The sequence below is a fragment of the Pelmatolapia mariae genome, linkage group LG12 (assembly GCF_036321145.2).
Source record: "Pelmatolapia mariae isolate MD_Pm_ZW linkage group LG12, Pm_UMD_F_2, whole genome shotgun sequence".
NCBI classification, from domain to species: domain Eukaryota; kingdom Metazoa; phylum Chordata; class Actinopteri; order Cichliformes; family Cichlidae; genus Pelmatolapia; species Pelmatolapia mariae.
The window spans coordinates 5,965,753-5,971,858 of NC_086237.1; the positions used below are offsets into that span (position 1 = coordinate 5,965,753).

Here is a 6,106-nt window from a genome sequence, read left to right on the forward strand (position 1 = left end):
TAGAATACAGAAAAAAGAAAAATGAAGAGAGGCAAAGGTTTTCTGAAGGGAGGAAGGGCTTAAAGAAAAAGGAAAAACGAAAGGTTCAGGTAGTTTGGCTAGCTCTGTCTGAAAACAAGTTGAGGTTAATTTTCTAATGACATTCTTTTGTTATTCCTTAGGGGGAGTTGTGTAAAAAATGTTCAGTGTAGTAAAGCTATCCAGAATAAGAACAATTGTTTACGAGTAATTGTACATTTAGGTTGTCAGGAAGATCCCTCTTTTGCAGTTAATAAATATTCAAGTTTGAATAGATCTGCTTAGAGTCATATTAGTATCTACTTGGCCCGTTGTTCATGTCTTTTTCCTTACAGATAAATGTCGGCTTGATGACCATTAAAAAGGGTGGTTTGAAGCCATACCGTGGAAAAACTATTTTCCTAACAACAGACCCTGACGCTACTGCCACAAGTCTGCTCAATCAAGCTGTTAAAAAATGAAGGACTTTAAAAAAGATCTAAAAGATGGACCTTTCCTTCTTCTGTATCCGGATGGCACTGAGGTCATTACTGTCCCTGGAACACAAAGACCATTTACACTTGAGGCTTATAAGGCTGAAGTTGGCAAGCCTTATCAAAGAATCACTGTTTTCATCTGCTTGAAGAGTGACTTTGAAGATGGTAAGCTGCTAATGTTTGTTTGGATTTTGACACACATTCCCTTAGTTTCAACAACTGCTAATTTTGAAATTGTGAAATGATAACATTACGCATAAAGCACCCAAGTCAATAGCATACCTACATTAAAATGGTGAATGGCCTGTATTTGATATAGCACCTTCTAGGGTTCTACAACCCCCCCAAGACACTTCACAACAAAACCAGTCATTCACCCACACACATTCACACACTGCTGGTGATTAGCTACAATGTGGACACAACTGTCCTGGGACTCACTGACTGAAGCAAGGCTGCTGTACACAGATGCCACCTATCCCTCCCACTACCACCACCTGGCATGGAGGGTGAAGTGTCTTGCCCAAGGACACAACGACTGTGACAGACTGAGCAGGGCTCAAACCTTCAACCTTTTGATTACAGGGCGGGCTTTTAACTCCTCTGCCACCATTGCGCCCTAAATTAGCTTGTATATGTTATGTTTCTTCCTGGAAACATGAAATTCAGCCATTTTTGGATCTACTGAGTCATGAGTTTTCAATGCTAACTTTATGCCTTTCGTATTAATCTATTATTGATGATCAAATAAAGTTTCATACATTAGTATGAATTTAGTTAGCTTAGCTTGATTTGTTTTCATGTTTTGTAGTTGGAGAAAACTCAGACTTGTCTGACTCTGACCCAGAGATTGTTATTAAAAGGCCCTCTGAGTTTGATCTTGCTGATACACTGGTAAGTACAATTTAAAATTTTTATAGAGTTTTCTTGTTGTTTAGCCACCACCATTTGCCTCAGTTCAGTAAAACAGTTAATAGTTATATGTGAAATACATTTTGTGTGTGTGTGTGTGTGTGTGTGTGTGTGTGTGTGTGTGTGTGCGTGTGTGTGTGCGTGCTCGCGTGCGTGTGTTTGTTTGTTTGTTTCAGCCATGGGAACTTCAACATGAAAGCAGTCCTTTACAGAAAGTGGCAGAATATGAGTAAGTGATATTTTAAGAACATGTAATCTTTTACTGTTTTTTGCCTACACTTTGTATTAATGAGATATACACTTTTGTCATTCATTCTGTATATGGTTTTTGGAACATGGACTACATAATACTTGTATTGCTTGTTTATTAATCAAGATGCTTAAATATTTTCAAAGTGTCAATTAATATTTTCACAGTACACAACAAAAATGCTTTTCTTTGTTCTCTAAGGAAGGGTACTGGGGATCTTGTGCTTGCTAATGAAGTACAACAGGTAAAAAACTATTTTATTAGTAAAACAGTGCACCAGACAATCTCCACCGCCTTTACTTTGCAATTAGATAACGATTCACTGTTTGCTTATTACATTCATTGTTATTATACAATGCATTTCACATCCTCAATTTTCATACTATCAATAGATTATAACATCCACCCCTTAAAGGTACAATAAGTCATACGTCATGAAATAATCACAAAGCAGTCTAATGTCTCAATCATGTTGGAAGGAAGGTTACATTGAAACTAACTGTGTATGACTCGTCTTTGTCATCTAGAATCTTCTGGCGCTGATCCGTAGCCATGAAACTCATGGAACGGGAGGAGGGAGAGTCACTCGTTTGTTTATAAAGATAGACTGCAGTACACAAATTTGACCACAGGATGTTCTTCTTATTTCATTCTTACTTATTGTACCTTTAGATAATCTATTGGGATAGGGAACCTAAGGTACATCCATCTACTTCCGGACCATGGGTCCCCTACTGCTAAAAAAATAGGAGTCTATGAGCCAATAAAAATTATTTTCTGATCCCGTTTGATGTGTGCCATGGATTTAAAATATGATGTCCGTGAAGTATATAAACACATTTTGATGCCAAAAAGTGCTTAAGCGACAGGTGGCAAAGGTTATTTTAGGTTTTGTTTGAAAAGACGTGGCGAAATGTAAATGTTCGTCTCACAAAATTGACATCATCGAACCAGACACAGAGAAGAGGAAAAGCTTAGTTTTGTTTAGCGAGCTTCGAATCCTTCTTCCAGGATGATGTGGAGAAAACCACTATAAATCTGGCCATGTGATAATTAGCAGCTACGCTGGGGGAGAAAAGCTTCTGAGGCGACGTCATATTTGCGACATCTGACTTGTAGTCATTTTAATGACGAATTTTAGAAGCTAACAAATCTCAAATTACATTACAGACATAGTCGAAACACAATTATTTATTATTTAAATTGAAGTACAACATATGTGTGATTCAGAGAGTAAGGCAAAGCAGACCAGAAAATAACTTTTATAGCTCCATTCACTTCCATTCATTTTTCTTTTGTTCAGGGACCCATGAGCAGACCAGAAGGGGAGGAGACTTAGGCTCCCTATATTAAAATAATTATCAATTGGTCAAATATGAATTTTCATTCATCCTCATTTCTGTATTTCCAGGTCATAGATTTGGAAGAAGAAAATGATACAGGCACTACTGAATGCCTCACTGTCGAGAGCTCCTGTTACAGGTGCGTTGTATCTTGAGTAATTATTCCAGAGGGTTGCACAAAATATATACACACAATTATTGTAAATGTATGTAGTTTGACTCTTTTACATTAGATTCTTCAGAAAAAAAAATAGTAGAATTGTTCTATAAAACTGGAACTGCATGTTTATGCATTTGTCTTTTTGCATCTACTCTTTGTGTACATGTTTTCACTCTGCAGAAACTACACACAGCTGTTTGATCTGATTGTGATTGATGATGAAGATCCTACTCCTAACGAAGCCAAAGCTGAGCCCCCAGAAGAACCTGTGTTAGTAATTTAAACATTTGAATCCAATTAACCGCCATCTTGTTCTGTACAAGACATCATGCAATCATGAGAGAAGTATATACACCTTTAAAAAAAAAGTTTCCCTTTTTTTTAGAGACACCAATTTGCAGGCACATGAAATTATTGCAAATTTGGCACTGGAACTTGACCACAAGAAGGTCAGCAGGTTCAATATATCAAGGTCAGCTGTATGGGATGGAGCTGTTAGAGGATTTCGACGCAGCACATACTCTGACAACTACGACATGTTCATCAAGTTTAATGATGATGCTGGCAGCTTTGAAGAAGGTTTGGATACAAGTGGCCCGAGGCGTGAATTCCTCACACTTCTTATGGGCAGTCCGAGAAATCGCCCCATCTTTGATGGACCTCCAGAGAGCCGTTATCTTGTATATAATTCAAGAGGTGGATGTTTTCTCCGTAATTATTACAATGGAAATTTTAATAAAAATTGGCTTATTTTTTTCATTAGCATATTTAATAGCAATTAACCATGATAATTATGTGCCCTGTCTAACAGCTGCCAGGCAAGATGAGTACTTTTTAGCAGGAAAGATGATCGCTGTATCCATTGTGCATGGGGGACCAGCACCACATTTCCTCTCCAAGAACCTGGTCAACCACATCACAGGGAATCAGAGTTTCAGCGCCACTGTAGAAGATGTGCAAGATGAGGAGATCATAAAAGTTCTACATCAGGTAGAAAATTACCTAGGCTCAGGGAATGGGTTTACTTAGAAGACACTTGGGGCCAGTTTAAAAGATTTAATCAGGATAAAAGTTATCCGGGTTGGATCATATCTTGAAAGTAGGTTCAAGGTAGATTCTGTAATCTGAAAGGACAGATTTCCACCTCCCAACAACACAAGTGAAATAACAAATTGATTATTTTTTTAATCCAATGTTTGAATGAATTGTAAAAGTAGTGAAAATTATATTTTTGTTTTTCTTACAGTAAACCTTTTTTTTTTTTATAGGTCCTGAAAGCTGAATCAGAGGAGTCTTTGCATGATCTTATTTTGCAAAACAGCACAATCTTCCAAACTGCTGGATGCCTCAGAAACGTCAAGCCTTGTGAGAAACAAGCATTTGTGGAGGAGTACCTCAGATGGTACATCCTTGAAAGAAACCAAAGTGTCATTCAACGGTAAACTCATTACTCCTTTTAAATTCAGGATGGCCAGTTGCTCATCACAGCAGCCACTGACATTTTCAGACCTTCAGATGTATATGAAAAAACTGATTCAGTAGCATCCGTGTGATCTGATGAACAACAAGTTAATTCCTGAGCCACTGTCGCACGCTATTAACCTTTTGACACTAGAACTCTAATTTAGTATACATTTATTGTTCACAATGACCCATAATAATCATAGTCATGCAACATGATTAATTTTTCAGTTATTTATAAAAAGAGGTGATCCCTTGTTTGACACACTTGTTTATTCCAGTGTGAAAGCACTATTTTTTTTAAATGCTGAAATCCCAATGAGCTCTTCTTCTTTTACTGTCACAGTTAATTTCTGAGCACTATGAATTGTTTTTGTGTATGAGTGATTCTATGCATTTGAAATCTGTCCAAATTTATAATGAAAGATCTAGTAGGTAAAGACATTTAAACACAATTTAGAAGACTGCAATAGTTATAGCTATAAACCAATTATTAGTTATTTGTCTATCCTTTGCAGATTTAAAGATGGACTGGAAAGTCTGAATTTTTTAAGTGCACTGCAACAACATTCCAGTGTGCTGGCCCCACTCCTATGCTTCTCTGCCAAGGCCCTGACTGCTTCAGAACTGGAGAGCATGTTCAGACCAGATCTCAGCCCAGCAGGAAGCAACAAGCGGCATAAGGAGGTCCTAACACTTGGCTTTTGGCCAGATTATCTCCTTGATTGTGAAGGTTTGAATGGCCGTTTTTATTTGTTTATAGTTTTATGAAAGGAGAGGTAAGGAAATAAATTTTCTGTAATGTACTACAGTGTTTACTTTCTTCTTTCAGAGAAGGCAACAGCAGTGTGTCTGGAAGATTTGATGATGTTTGCCACAGGGCTGAGGGCAGTTCCACCGGCAGGAATGGCACCACCACCATGCATCCAGTTTTTAAGTGATTCGCCTTTTCCAGTTGCAAACACCTGTGCAAATACTCTGAAGCTACCCATCTGTGACTCATACAGCATCTTTAAGGCCAACATGGACTTTGGAATTCAAAATGCTCCAGGATTTGGATGTTCTTAAATCAGCAAGGTCATCAAGTTACAGTTACTGAGTTACCCTGTTAGGTTCAGCTGGCGTTGGCACACTACTTAACACATTCATGTGACAAGCAACTTCCATATTGTTAAACATTTAGTTGTTTTAGTTGTTTTTTCTGAATATTGTGTATGTTGGAAAAGTGACAGAAATGCTGGACACTATTTGTAAATGGTTTTATTAAAGAAAATTTTAAATGTTTCCTTGTGGTTAAATGTTAATATTTAAATCCATGCCAGTTGCTGTATATTATGAACAATATTATATTCAATTTAGCAAGAGGGAAAGGAAACACTACTAACATTAAAAAATGAAGGAAAAACAGAAGGGCTGGAGCACTCAAGTAAGTCCAAAGGTTTTATTAGGTGCAAAAAAAGGAAAGAAACTAACGTTTCGACACCGT

The 6,106-nt window shown here is 37.4% G+C and overlaps 3 long non-coding RNA genes across 3 annotated transcripts; all 3 read left to right on the forward strand.

The window, feature by feature from the left end:
- Positions 1-515: 515 nt before the first annotated feature.
- On the forward strand, positions 516-1,622 carry LOC134638507 (uncharacterized). Its single transcript, XR_010095257.1, has 3 exons — positions 516-659; positions 1,306-1,388; positions 1,583-1,622. It is a non-coding gene; the product is annotated as an uncharacterized LOC134638507 (long non-coding RNA).
- A 1,741-nt stretch (positions 1,623-3,363) lies between these two features.
- On the forward strand, positions 3,364-4,123 carry LOC135933714 (uncharacterized). Its single transcript, XR_010573900.1, has 3 exons — positions 3,364-3,429; positions 3,545-3,855; positions 3,971-4,123. It is a non-coding gene; the product is annotated as an uncharacterized LOC135933714 (long non-coding RNA).
- A 10-nt stretch (positions 4,124-4,133) lies between these two features.
- LOC134639381 (uncharacterized) lies at positions 4,134-5,322 on the forward strand. The gene is made up of 3 exons (XR_010095346.1): positions 4,134-4,149; positions 4,428-4,597; positions 5,139-5,322. It is a non-coding gene; the product is annotated as an uncharacterized LOC134639381 (long non-coding RNA).
- The last annotated feature ends 784 nt before the right edge of the window (positions 5,323-6,106 follow it).